The sequence below is a fragment of the Plecotus auritus genome (assembly GCF_963455305.1).
Source record: "Plecotus auritus genome assembly, chromosome: 2".
In the NCBI taxonomy this organism is placed as follows: Eukaryota; Metazoa; Chordata; class Mammalia; order Chiroptera; family Vespertilionidae; genus Plecotus; species Plecotus auritus.
Window position 1 is genome coordinate 75,729,284 of NC_137771.1, and position 13,142 is coordinate 75,742,425.

General features: G+C 40.7%; 1 protein-coding gene across 3 annotated transcripts in view; it reads left to right on the forward strand.

The window, feature by feature from the left end:
- The window catches only part of DCDC2 (doublecortin domain containing 2), a 181,903-nt gene that overhangs the window by 150,282 nt on the left and 18,479 nt on the right, over positions 1-13,142 (forward strand). The window lies entirely within an intron of this gene.

A 13,142-nucleotide genomic window follows, 5' to 3' on the forward strand; every position in this document is an offset into this window, starting at 1 on the left:
CTACTATTTTTATTTCAAGTTTTTCATATGTTAGTTAAACCCTCTCAGGTGCAGTGTGGCTGAAAACCTTAAAAACAACAAAAAAAACACCTTTACTTCTTTTTAGTTTTCCCACAAAGAATAGTCATTTGGATGGAGTCTTTTCTGATGATGATGATGGAAAAATGGTATATCTTTTAAAAACAACATTGAAGAATTTGGTAGATTGGAGTTAAGAAAGAGATATAAAGAGGGAGAAACTTGACACAGGGGGCCGGAAAAAAGAGTGTTGGCTTTGGGTTTTATCTACAAAAATAGTCCTCCTTTTAGAAAAGCAGGGTATTGTTGTTCGGTTTTGTTTTTAAAAAAACAAAAATGTTTTCTCCTTTAGGGTCCTTGAAGTTGTTGTGATTGGAATTTTTGTCATAAATTGAGTACTTGTATAAATGCAACTCAAATATTTGCTATGTGTGTATTGATTTTATTTCTTAGGCCATTGGAACACAGTAGTGCGTGTGTGTGTGTTTACACACATGTGTGCTTACAGAAGGAATTAAGCAATGTTAATTCTAGCTAAATGATGCCAGAAATAAAACAGACTTTTTAAGACAATTCAACCAGGTTTCTTACAATTCTGTTTGGAGGAGGGGAATTTAGGTGAGGAGGGGAAATCATAATCCCAGGCTCAAGGGAATGAGAAGTCACTATGTATTGCCACTTGTCCTCTGACTATCCTATATAATAAAAGGGTGATATGCAAATAGACCAAACAGTGGAACAACTGAACAACCAATCAAAGCATAATATGCTAATGATATGTGAAGGCTGCTCAACTGCTCACTATGACATGCACTGACCACCAGGAGGCAGACAGTCAACTGGTCAACCAGTTGCTGTAACATGCACTGACCATGCACTGACCATGGAGGGCAGATGCTCCAACTGGTAGGTTAGCTTGTTGCTGAGGTCTGGCCTATCTGGACTGAGTGAGATGGGTTGGACACGCCCTGGAGCCCTCCCACAGTCCCTCCCTGGCCCGATCGTGCACCGGTGGGGTCCCTCAGCCTGTCCTACGCCCTCTCACAATCAAGGACCCCTTGGGGGATATCAGAGAGCTGGTTTCAGCCCGATCCCACAGGCCACTCCCCTTGGGAGGCCGCCAGACGCAGGGCTCATGGCTGGCAAGTGCTGCTGCTATGGCAGTGTGAGCCTCTTCCAATTGGGACTGATTGGGTGCGAACTCACAGCAGGCACATTGGGGCCAGGATGAGTGGGAGCAGCAGGTAGGAGCTGCAGGCGGCATTGGACTGTGGATTTTGGTCTGATCCCTGCAGGCCACCCAGAGGGACCCCACCCATGCACGAATTCATGCACCAGGCCTCTAGTTATGTGATACTTCCCTTTCAAAAAGCAAATTTCACAATCCAGCAAATTCCATAGATGATCTTCTCAATGGTGTTTGCCTTCACAGTGAGACAGTGCAGTCGCTGCTTGGTTATTGCATAGGCATTTTCTGTAAGTATCACCTTCCCAATGAAAAGCCCAATGTGTTAAAAACCACAGATTTCAAAAATCCAATTTATTATCCAGGCTTAGCTACAACTAATAATTTTTCATAAACTCCAGTGATAGGTATTTTTTCTGAGGTTAAATGGAATTTTAAGTCTTCTGTGAAGCTGTAATTAAATATTATAAGACAAAGAAGAGTAATCATCATGAATATACAACACCTATTAGCTGCCGAAACCAAGACTAATTTATATTCCAAAGTCAGAATGCCAGATATCAAGAAAAGAATCGTAGCATTATTTCCAGAAGAGAAAGCTCTTTGTTAAACACTTAATGAGTTATGAAATCTGTGATAGGTATTTTTTTACACATAAGTTTAATGATCACAAGGAAGGGTGACTAGCAGGGGGCATAGATCAGTGCTGGAACCTGAGCAGCCTTGGGTAAGTGTTCGTCCGCGGAGCTTGATTTCTTATTTGACTAGAGAGTGCTAACTTATTAAAATATAAGTATGCGAAAGAGACTGACTAGACAGCTTGGTAAAAGCTGAGCAATTTCAACTAATTGATGTCAGTTTGAAGGAAATAAAACCAGGTAAGAAAAGGCCAGAATTATTTTCTTCTTTGACCCTATGATTTAATAGAGTTTGGATTGTCCAGCTCATGTGGTTGGCATGAGCTGCTATTCAGGTCAGGGTGTAGTCATTCTCTCTATGATCTGGTGACCGTTAGCTCTATATCCTAAGCAGCTCTGTTATAAATATTGTCAAAAACAAAGTGAGAGTGTGGAGAAATTAGCGTAAAGATTCATTATAGTAATATTCATTACAGTCAGAACAGCTCTGAGGATGTGCCCTGATGGTGGTCCTCATGGAACAATAGGTACTGTTCATTAAATATCTATGAGTGCCAGGCACTGTAGTAGGCACTTTTATCTCATGTAATTGTGATAACCACCTTGTGAGATAGGTCTTATTATCCTCACTTTATATAGAGGAAGAAAGGGAGCTCGCATAGGTGGAATTACTTGTCCAAGATGGTATTGTCAAAGGAGTTGGGATTTGAATGCAGGTCTATCAAACTTCAAAGCACAGGAGTGATCTAGAGGAAGAATAGTAAATTCAAACAAACGAAGAAACAAATAAAAAACAAGGATTAACCCAGGGATTGAAAAATTCTTGCATCAGAAAGGAAATGTAGTCATCCTATATGACTTGGCTCAGCTATAAATGATACTTAGACACAATACCTTTTAGGCCAATCCTAGTTAACTACTTTGAGTTGGTTTCCTGTCGTCTAAATGGTTCATGTTGTAACTTTAGTCAAAGGTCCATGAAGAAGGGTCTGTGTGTGTGTGTGTGTGTGTGTAAATATCATGTGCTAAGTAATTTATCTATGCCTGAAAAGCAAATCAAATTTTAAAAGTAAATATTAAGACCTCTGTTGGGAGCCAATGCTCTGTAGAGCTCTTCTGTTTCTCCACATCTTGTGAGCAGAGGCACTGATTGCCTTAGTTCTGGACTATGTTTTTAAGGATGTTTGTATAGTGAACAGGCCTGAAAAACAGGGATAGTGACTTTCTTGGGAGCAGTCACTCTCAACTGGAGGTGATTTTGGCAATTTCTGAGGACATTTTTTGATTGTTATACTAGTAGCTGAGAGAATCTATGGTTAGGAGCCAGGGATGCTGCTAAAATATCTTGGTACATAACAGCCTGCACGCGCGCACGCGCGCACACACACACACACACACACACAATTATTCAGTTCAAAGTGTCAGTAGGGCTGAGATTGAGAAACCCTGCTCTAGAACAAAGGTGAGGTTTGTTTATTGTCTAGTATAATAAAGATAATGTCTCCATGTGATGTAAAAGTCTGGCAAATTTACTATCCAACATAGAAGATTTGGTGCCATTGAATTGTATACGCAAAACTAGATAAAGTGGCAAATTTTATGTTATGTGTATTTTAACACAATAAAAATATTTTGAAATAGAAGATTTGGGTTCTTTAAGCTTTGGGTTCTGCCCTTGAAAAGCAGACTACTATGTATATCACCTCGCCCTCTTCACATTGCCCTGGGGAGTGGGGCTTTGGGGAGTGAGTACAAGTGGTGATCTTCTAGCTACTACATTGCTGTGAGCAATCGAGTCAGCTATCTCTGACCCAAGAGTCTCATATCCTCTGCCAGCATCCATGAAACTGGCAAGCTGATTTGTTAGCTGGCAAGTGGGGTAATTTCAGACCTTGATAGCCTGGCATCAAGTAGCGCGCATGCGCGAGCTCGTAATGGGGCATCATGAATAAATTCTAACCAAGAAAGAATCTGAACTCTGTCCCAAGATCCAGGCTCTTTTGTTTTTAGAGACAAGTTAATGATACTTCTGAACTCATGGAAAAGTGAAGAATATCACATTATTTTACATATTCAGGAAGGCCAGAAAAAATATATTTTCTTAGGGGAGAGTTTAGGTCTAATAAGAATTTTGTTCCCTTATTAGAGTACTGTGCACATTCCACATCAACCCAGTTGTCCATAAGCAGTGGGACAGGTGCCTGGTTAGCTAATACCTATGGTTGTATCCAGGCGCTGATGACTCATGCGACAATATGCTCTATTTATAAAATGATGCTTTTCCAGGCTAAGGAGTCAAGAAATGAGCTTGTTTCATTATATTTAAGTAAACTGCACCTAATAAGTGAGGATTAGGAAGGAGAATTCACCAATCAGAAAGACAGGCAAATAAGTGCCTATAAAATAGAAAATAAGCAATTATGTTCCAGATTTTGTTCCATTTGACAGAAGAGAACACAAGATGGGGACAGTAACTTAGAGTGATTTGGGGTTGTTTTATAGCATTCTCCCATCAGTTTGTAGTTGATTCTGAGTAATAAAATAATGAGAATTTCAAAATGTTTTTATGCTAAATAGTTTCATTAAATAGCATTTAAGCCTCAATAGCATAACATCATGAGCACTGGAGCAATGAAAGCTTTTTGCTTTTTTAATGGTAGGTTGTGATTGGATTTATTTGTTCACTTGTGTGTTTGTTTAAAACTTCTTCATTAAAATTACACATATGATATTTTTAAAAGATGTAACAAAAATGGCGACCTCTTGTTTCACTTTTTCCCACCTTGATGCCTTCTCCACAGAGGTAACCTATTTGAACCAGTTTGTTGTTTCTCATGGAATACACTGCTATATTTCTACACCATCCCTCTCTTCCTTCCTCCCCTCCATATTAATACCTCTGAGATCTTTGGGTCTTACAATGTGAAATTATGTCATAGTTTAATTAGCTTTTTTTTTTTTTCCCATTCTAAGAGGTACACAGAATGGAGATCCTTTTAACTGGTGACATATCAAATTTGATAAACTACATTTGCTGATTTTATTTTTCAACTTTAGATAGTATTTACTAACTTTATACCTAATGACTATGGAAGATGATTATTTAAATCTCTTACCAACTCCTTCCCACCCCTCCTCCCCAAATAAGGCCATATGTGCACAAAACCTCACATACATGCCTTTTCTCTTCTTCCTTCCCATTATAATGTTACTAGTGGCATGGTGCATGGATTCATGCACATTGAAAGGAAATTAATTAGAAGGTTGCCAGCGGGGTATTACTGGGTGACATGGGCCTGGAGCCAACCTCCCACAGTCCCTTCCTGGCCGGCCACACCTGGGGCAGCACTGTGGCTGGAAGGGCGTCTGCGGAGTGAGCGGGATCCCTCCAGCTGGTGGGGTCCCTCAGCCTGGCCTGCAGGGATGGGGCCGAAACTGCCTCTCTGACATCCCCTGAGGGGTCCCGGAGTGCGAGAGGGCACTCTGCAAGGTTGCTGTTGTACAGGGTGGTGAATGCAAACACAAGTGTGCAGTAAACCAGATTTGGGGCCAACAGTGTCCCAGCAACAGCATAACCCATGGCCGAAGGTGGAATTGTGGGGCCCTGTGAGGAATCGGGCTCCCTCCTCTCTGGTTTTGGGGTGCATCACCTGAGAAATGCTGCTGCCAAGTCATGGTAGCTCGGCAGCTTCTGCATTGAGCATCTGCCCCCCTGGTGGTCAGTGCAAGTCATACCTACTGCCCGGTCGGACAGTTGGACAGTCGATTAGCCTTTTATAGCCTATAGAATAAAAGGCTAATATGCTAAGTGTCCGACCGTTTGTTCAACCGTTCGACCAGTCACTATGACATGCACTGACCACCAGGGGGTTTTAGCTGAGCCATATAGGTACATATTCTTTGTTGTGTTACCCTTTATTCCTCCTCCCTATTTTAGTAATTGCCCTTTTTGTTGTTTGTTTAGTTTTTGTGTGTAGTTATTAGCAAGCCATCTCCAAACTCTGCCAGAACTGTTGATCTCCTCTTGGTATACTCAAACATAGGTAGTGATAATGAAATCTCAGTTTCATCTTTTCAGCCTTTCAGTCATCTGCCTCAAGCTGGTTAGTTGTTCTATAGATACGCTTTTTCTCAGGGTTACCCTGGTATTTGTCTTCACCATTATTTTGGAAATTTCCTTTGCCTCTCCAGTGGATGGATCCTCCATTTCTTGGATTCTGTGTCTTCCTCTTTCTTGGTTACTCCTTCATTTCTGTGTGGAACTCACCTCTAGGAGCCCACTGAGGAAAGTGTCATCGAAGACACTTTTGAACAAAAAAACTTTACATGTCTGAAAATGTCTTTTTTTCTCTATCCTAACTTGACTAAGTATGACTAGGTATAAAATTATAGGTTAGATATAATTTCTCTCAAAATTTTGAAAGCTTTGCTCAATTGTCCTTCTATTCAGAATGGCAGTTGGGAAAGTTTCGTGCCATTGTGTCTCCTGGGCCTTCATAAAATAACCCCTTTTCACTATCTGGAAGCTTTCGGGCCCTTGTCTTTGTTACTGGTGTTCTGAAGATTTCCAGTTCGGTGCCTTGGTGCAGGTCTCTCTGCTTATTGGACTGGACATTTAATGGGCTTTTTAAATTATGTAAATGTTTGTTTTCAGTCTTGAAAAATATATTGAATTATTTTTTTGATAACTTCTCTTCATTTCTCTCCTCTCTTTCTGGAATAACAAGTATTTGGATATAGGCGCCCTAGGCTAATCCTATACTTGTTTCTCCTACTTTCCATCTCTATGGATTTTTTTCTATTTTCTCAATCTTTTTTAAAATCAAAAAGCCTAGTGTTTTCTTCCATCTGTTGAATTTTTTTTCCAGTCATAGATTTTGAGGAGCTCTTTCAGATTCTCTGAATATTCCTTTTTATAGCATCCTATTCCTGCTTTATGGATATGATATCATACTTTATCTTTCCAAGGATGGATCTATTATTTTCACCTTTCTTTTTTATACTATTTTTGTTTCTTTTGAGTTTCTTTTTCTTTCTGTTTTTATCTCTGTCTACATGTCAGAGGCTTTTTCTTGCCTGTCTGGTTAATTGGTTATTTTTTTAAGATTGAAATATGTTTGACATAAAATATTATGTAAATTTGAGATGCATATCTGGTTAGATTTTAGAGTAAAGCGATAAAGACACTGTGCATAGGCAAGGCTCATCAGGTTGGGGGAGTTGCACTGTAGGGTGACTGTTTTTTGCCATTTTTTTGGTTAGATCTCCAATTTCAGAATTTAGCAGGTTATCAGAAGGGAGTGAGAAAAACCACATTTGTTCAATCTTCTGTGTTCAACCAGAAGTCACTTTCATACTAATTCATCTTTATAGAACTGACAGGAGGGATGGCAGCTTGGCAGCCTGTGACCAGATCTGTGAGAGAGACTTATTTGGCTAGCACCGAGCTTATAGTACCTGAATCTCTTCAGCAGGCCATGTGTTTTGCAGTTTGCCACAGGCCATAGCACTTCCTATTATCAAACACCTGTCCCGAATTCACATCTATGTTATTTTCCCAGCCCCTGGGGGCACTTGAGTTTGTGATTCTTGGTGTACACAGAGAACATAGTGCTATTAAAAAAAAAAAAAATCTGCAGCCTAGAGACTATACCTGGAAGCAGGAGATTTAAAATCCAAATATGCCCATAGACATAGTTTTGTTCTCCATGCCCTGGTCTCATCACATACTCTACCAGCTACTTATGGAGAATCAGCAGTCACTTACAGCTTCTCTCATGAAAGGCAAACTGAATAGAGAGCTTATTTGTATTAGTTTTTCATAGGTAATAAAATACACAAAAAGATAAAGGAGGCTGCTTCCTCTGATCAGACCCCTAAATCTGCTTCAATGAAATATATTTATTAAAATAATAATTATAAAGCATTTAGAACCAGAAAGGAAGCTCGTTCAAACTCCTTATTTCGCCATTGAAGAAACAAAACTCCCTAGTGGGGAAAGCCATTTTCCCACACAGACACAGCTGCTGGTTGGGGAGTCTACGTAGGTGCCCAGGGCTCCTGGCCTCCAGTCTGGTACTCTTTCTAAGTACCTCAAGGAAGGGAAGTGTGAGGTTAGGGACTTCTTATTATCTCACAAACAGCAACATGTTCCATCTGTGTAGGGGGGCCACTCGGCCTTTACTGCCTTCCTGGACTGAAAGGAATAATGCACTAACAGTATTTTCATCAATCTTTATTTTTAAGTCATAGCCTTTTAGTGAATCCTATTCATGTTTGCTGATAAAAGCATCACACACAGCTGCAAGAGTGAAGGCGGAGGTGACCTGGCTTCTTAATTTCTATGTTCATCATGAAGGCTTTTTGTGACATTGTGATTGTAGATTTGTGTTTAATTGATAGAAATGGTGTTAAACATTAAAGTATAGCATCCCGGATTTCTGATGTAAGTGAAAGAAAATTAATGTTTACTTCTAAAGTGAGAAAACTTTTTTTAAAAAATATAAATCTTTATTGTTCAGATTATTACAGGTGTTCCTCTTTTTTTCCCCCTAGCTCCCCTCCACCTGATTCCCCACCCCACCCCATGCCCTTACCCCCCGCCACTGTCTTCATCCATAGGTGTAAGCTTTTTGTCCAGTCTCTTCCCGCACCCCTCACACCCCCTCCCCCCTGAGAATTGTCAGTCCACTCCCTTTCTATGTCCCTGATTCTATTATATTCACCAGTCCATTCTGTTCTTCAGATTTTTTATTCACTTGATTTTTAGATTCACTTGTTGGTAGGTATGTATTTGATGTCATTTTGTTGTTCATAATTTTTATCTTTACCTTTTTCTTCTTCTTCCTCTTCTTAAAGAACACCCTTCAGCATTTCAGGTAATCCTGGTTTGGTGGTGATGAACTCCTTTAGCTTTTTCTTGTCTTTGAAGCTCTTTATCTGACCTTCAACTCTGAATGATAGCTTTGCTGGGTAGAGTAATCTTGGTTGTAGGTTCTTGCTGTTCATCACTTTGAATATTTCTTGCCACTCCCTTCTGGCCTGCATAGTTTCTGCCGAGAAATCAGCTGACAGTCGTATGGGTGCTCCCTTGTAGGTAACTAACCGTTTTTCTCTTGCTGCTTTCAAGATTCTCTCTTTGTCTTTTGCCCTTGGCATTTTAATTATGATGTGTCTTGGTGTGGTCCTCTTTGGATTCCTCTTGTATGGGGTTCTGGGTGCTTCCTGAACTTGTAAGTCTATTTCTTTCACCAGGTAGGGAAAGTTTTCTGTCATTATTTCTTCTAATAGGTTTTCAATATTTTGCTCTCTCTCTTCTTCTGGCACCCCAAAAATTCAGATGTTGGTATGCTTAAAGTTGTCCCAGAGGCTCCTTACACTATCTTCATATTTTTGGATTTTTTTCTTTTTGTTTTTCTGGTTGGGTGTTTTTTGTTTCCTCATATTTCAGATCTTTGGTTTGATTCTTGGGGTACGTTGATCTACAGTTGAGTTTCTGTATATTCTTTATTTCAGACAGTGTATGCTTAATTTCTGACTGGTCCTTTTCCATTTTTTTGGCATTCTCACTAAGGTCCTTGAAGGTCTCACTAAGCTCCTCGGAGGTCTCATCAAGTTTCTCGGCAGTTTTTAGAAGATTCTTGAGTAACCTTATAAATGTGGTTCTGAACTCTATGTCGTCCATTAGTTTGCTTTCCTCCATTTCTCTCATTCGTGACATGTTTCTTTGTCTCCGCATTTTGTTGCTTCCTTATGTTGATGGAGTGGCTTTGTGTGGTAGGTGACCTATAGGGGCCAGTAGCTCAGCCTCCCCAATCACCTGAGGTGGATGCCTTTGGTACACCCCTTTGTGGGCTGAGTGCAAAGTCTTGGTGTAGTTAAGCCTTGATTGCTGTTGGTACACTGGGAGGAATTGACCTCCAGGCCAATTGGCTGTGAGGACCCGCTGTGTCTATAATGGAAGAACTGCTGCGCTGGAGACACGCTTATGGTGCAGGACTTGTTTCAGTGAGGCTTTGGTGCTCACTGAGTCTGCCTCTTGAATGTATCACTTATGGATGTGAGGAGTTGAAATCTGGTGTCTCACACTGACCACTAGGTACACTGGCTTCTGGATCTCCAATGGGGTGCAGGTCAGCTACTGTCTGAGGCCACCCAGCAGGAGCTACAGCAAGAACTACAGTTTTCTCCTCTTTGCTTGGAGTTTGGAGGTTTTGGAGCTGTCTGACCCGGGCTGCAAGTTTGCTAGGTTAAGCTGCGATAGGGCAGGCCATTCATATGCTAAAGCGCTGCTTGGAGCTTGGGTGGGTTCGTAGATTGTGCAGGGCGGGGTCTCAGGGCGTGACTAGGCTAGGGCGTGGCAAACAGCGATGGCTGCCAGTAAGCTGGCTCTGCGGCTCTGCGTCTCCGACCATGTCCCCGCGTCCCGCACCCCAGCACAATAAACAATTGTTCCTGCGCGCAGCCCTGCAAGCAAGCCTCCCTCACTTTCCGACCCCATGGCAGACAGTCCAGCTTCTCCCCGTAGGAGTTTGGGTCCCCCGTGTCTCCCCAGAAACGAGTTCGGAGTGATCGGGAGCTTATCTCCCTTTGGGTTGAAAACAGCAGCGCTTTCAGTCACCCATCGCCAGCCCGATTCGCGCGTCTCCGTACCTCAGCTTTTCAGCGCTTGTGCACCCCTCAATGCTGTTTGCTCTTTCCTTCTAGTTGTAGAACTTCCACTCAGCCAGCTTTCCCATGGTTCTGGGTGATAGACGTTCTGTCTTTTAGTTGTAGTTTTGAAATTGTTGTGCGAGGCAGCAGTTTAGGTGCTTACCTATGCCGCCATCTTGGTTTCTCCCTAAAGTGAGAAAACTTAATATGGAATTTTTTTCTAATGATGACTAAATAGTCCCTTGCTACCTAGTTTAAGTTTTCAATGTATCACATCTTTTCATATGGGTGTTGCAGGAACTTGTGAAGCTTGAATGGGCATGAGTGAACCAGCTTTTAGCAGGTGGCTGGCCAGAGCTCCATGCTTTCTGTAGGTCTTTGTACTTCGAACCATATATAAACCTCTTTCTTCCCCTGTGTGAAAGTAAGCCTCTGAAAGCTAAAAGCAGGAAGCAGCACTTTGCTGTCATGAAAAATTGAAATTGATTATTTCAAGAAAACCTCATTGAAATTGGATAGGAAATGATTTTAGTTTCCATAGGGACAGAAATATAAAACAAGTGCAGTTACTTCTATACTTTCAACATCTATGCCTGAACTCTGCCGTAAAATCCACATCTACACTTCCTGCCCAAACCTTGTAAAGAATCCTCACTCTTATCAAATGTCAGATGTAGCAAATGTTACATTGATTGAGAAGTGGACATCTAAAGTAGTCCTTCCTTCCTCCCTCCCTCTCTCTCTCTCTCTGCTCTCTTTATTCTTTCTTCTTATTTGTTTTGTTTTGTTCTGATCTCCAGTTTATATTCAGGCGTAGTCTATTTCAGGGAGGAAGACCAGATATGTGGGAATGGGGGTGGACGGGAGAGGGTAGTTAAGTAGGGTATTTTTACTAGAAAGTTCTAACTTGTGCTGTTATTTCAGATAGAAAGGTCTTAAATATTAACATATATTCCTCGGGGAATTCTGATGTAAATATAAGAAACATCAACATTTACTTTAACATTAGCTGTAGACTGCGTTTGTATGCCTTTTCCGTTTTTAATTTTGGGGGCTGCTATTACTGTCAGAGTTTAAAGTGTAAATCATTTGAGCAGCTCCATCTGTCTGTGAAAATAGCTTCAAATAATTGATGCTTTTGATATTTTGTGGCTTATTTCCATGTAATTTCCATATTCCATCTTATTTTTTTCTTATCACTCAGGAATCCTGAGTTAATCTCAGTAACTACATGCATATTCTCTAGGAAAGCTGAATACGTATGGTTTCCCCTGAGCCATCCCTGCAAGGAGGTAGCCAGTGATAGTAGCTACCAGACTTTTTCTATCTTGCCATACCAATCAACCATTTTCTCAAAAGGTTCATCACAAAATAAATAGTAAGATACACATGTAGGCAAACTCAGGCAAAGACACCTGAAATGCTAATGTTGATGTCATGTAAAAGAGAAAATCTGTCACTTTTCTAATAAATGTTAATAGCAATTGCTTACGATAATGTGGTTTTTATGTTTTTTTAATCTTTATTGTTCAGATTATTATAGTTGTTCCTCTTTCCCCCCCGCCCCATAGCTCCCCTCCACCTGGTTCCCACCCCACCCCATGCCCTTACCCCCGCCCCCCACTGTCCTCATCCATAGGTGTATGATTTTTGTCCAGTCTCTTCTCGCACCCCCCACACCCCTTTCCCCTGAGGATTGTCAGTCCACTCCCTTTCTATGCCCCTGATTCTATTATATTCACCAGATTATTCTGTTCATCCGATTTTTTATTCACTTGATTTTTAGATTCACTTGTTGATAGATATGTATTTGTTGTTCATAATTTTCATCTTTACCTTTTTCTTCTTCTTCCTCTTCTTAAAGAATACCTTTCAGCATTTCATATAATACTGGTTTGTCAGTGATGAACTCCTTTAGCTTTTTCTTATCTGTGAAGCTCTTTATCAGACCTTCAATTCTAAATGATAGCTTTGCTGGGTCAAGTATGTTCTTGCTGTTCATCACTTTGAATATTTCTTGCCACTCCCTTCTGGCCTGCATAGTTTCTGTTGAGAAATCAGCTGACAATCATATGGGTGCTCCCTTGTAGGTAACTAACTGTTTTTCTCTTGCTGCTTTTAATATTCTCTCTTTGTCTTTTGCTCTTGGTATTTTAATTATGCTGTGTCTTGGTGTGGTCCTCTTTGGATTCCTTTTGTTTGGAGTTCTCTGCGCTTCCTGGACTTGTAAGTCTATTTCTTTCACCAGGTCGGGGAAGTTTTCTGTCGTTATTTCTTGCTCTCTCTCTTCTTCTGGCACCCCCATAATTCTGATGTTGGTACGCTTGAAGTTGTCCCAGAGGCTCCTTACACTATCTTCATATTTTTGGATTCTTTTTGCTTTTCCGGTTGGGTGTTTTTTGCTTCTTTGTATTTCAAATCTTTGACTTGATTCTTGCGATCCTCTAGTCTGCTGTTGGATCTTTGTATATTATTTTTCATTTCAGTCAGTGTATGCTTAATTTCTAGTTGGTCCTTTTTCATATTCTCGAGGGTCTCACTAAATTTATCAGCCTTTTCTAGAAAATTTTTGAAAAACCTTATAACCGTGGTTTTGAACTCTATATCCAGTCCTTTGCTTTCCTCCATTTCTTTCATTTGTGACCTGT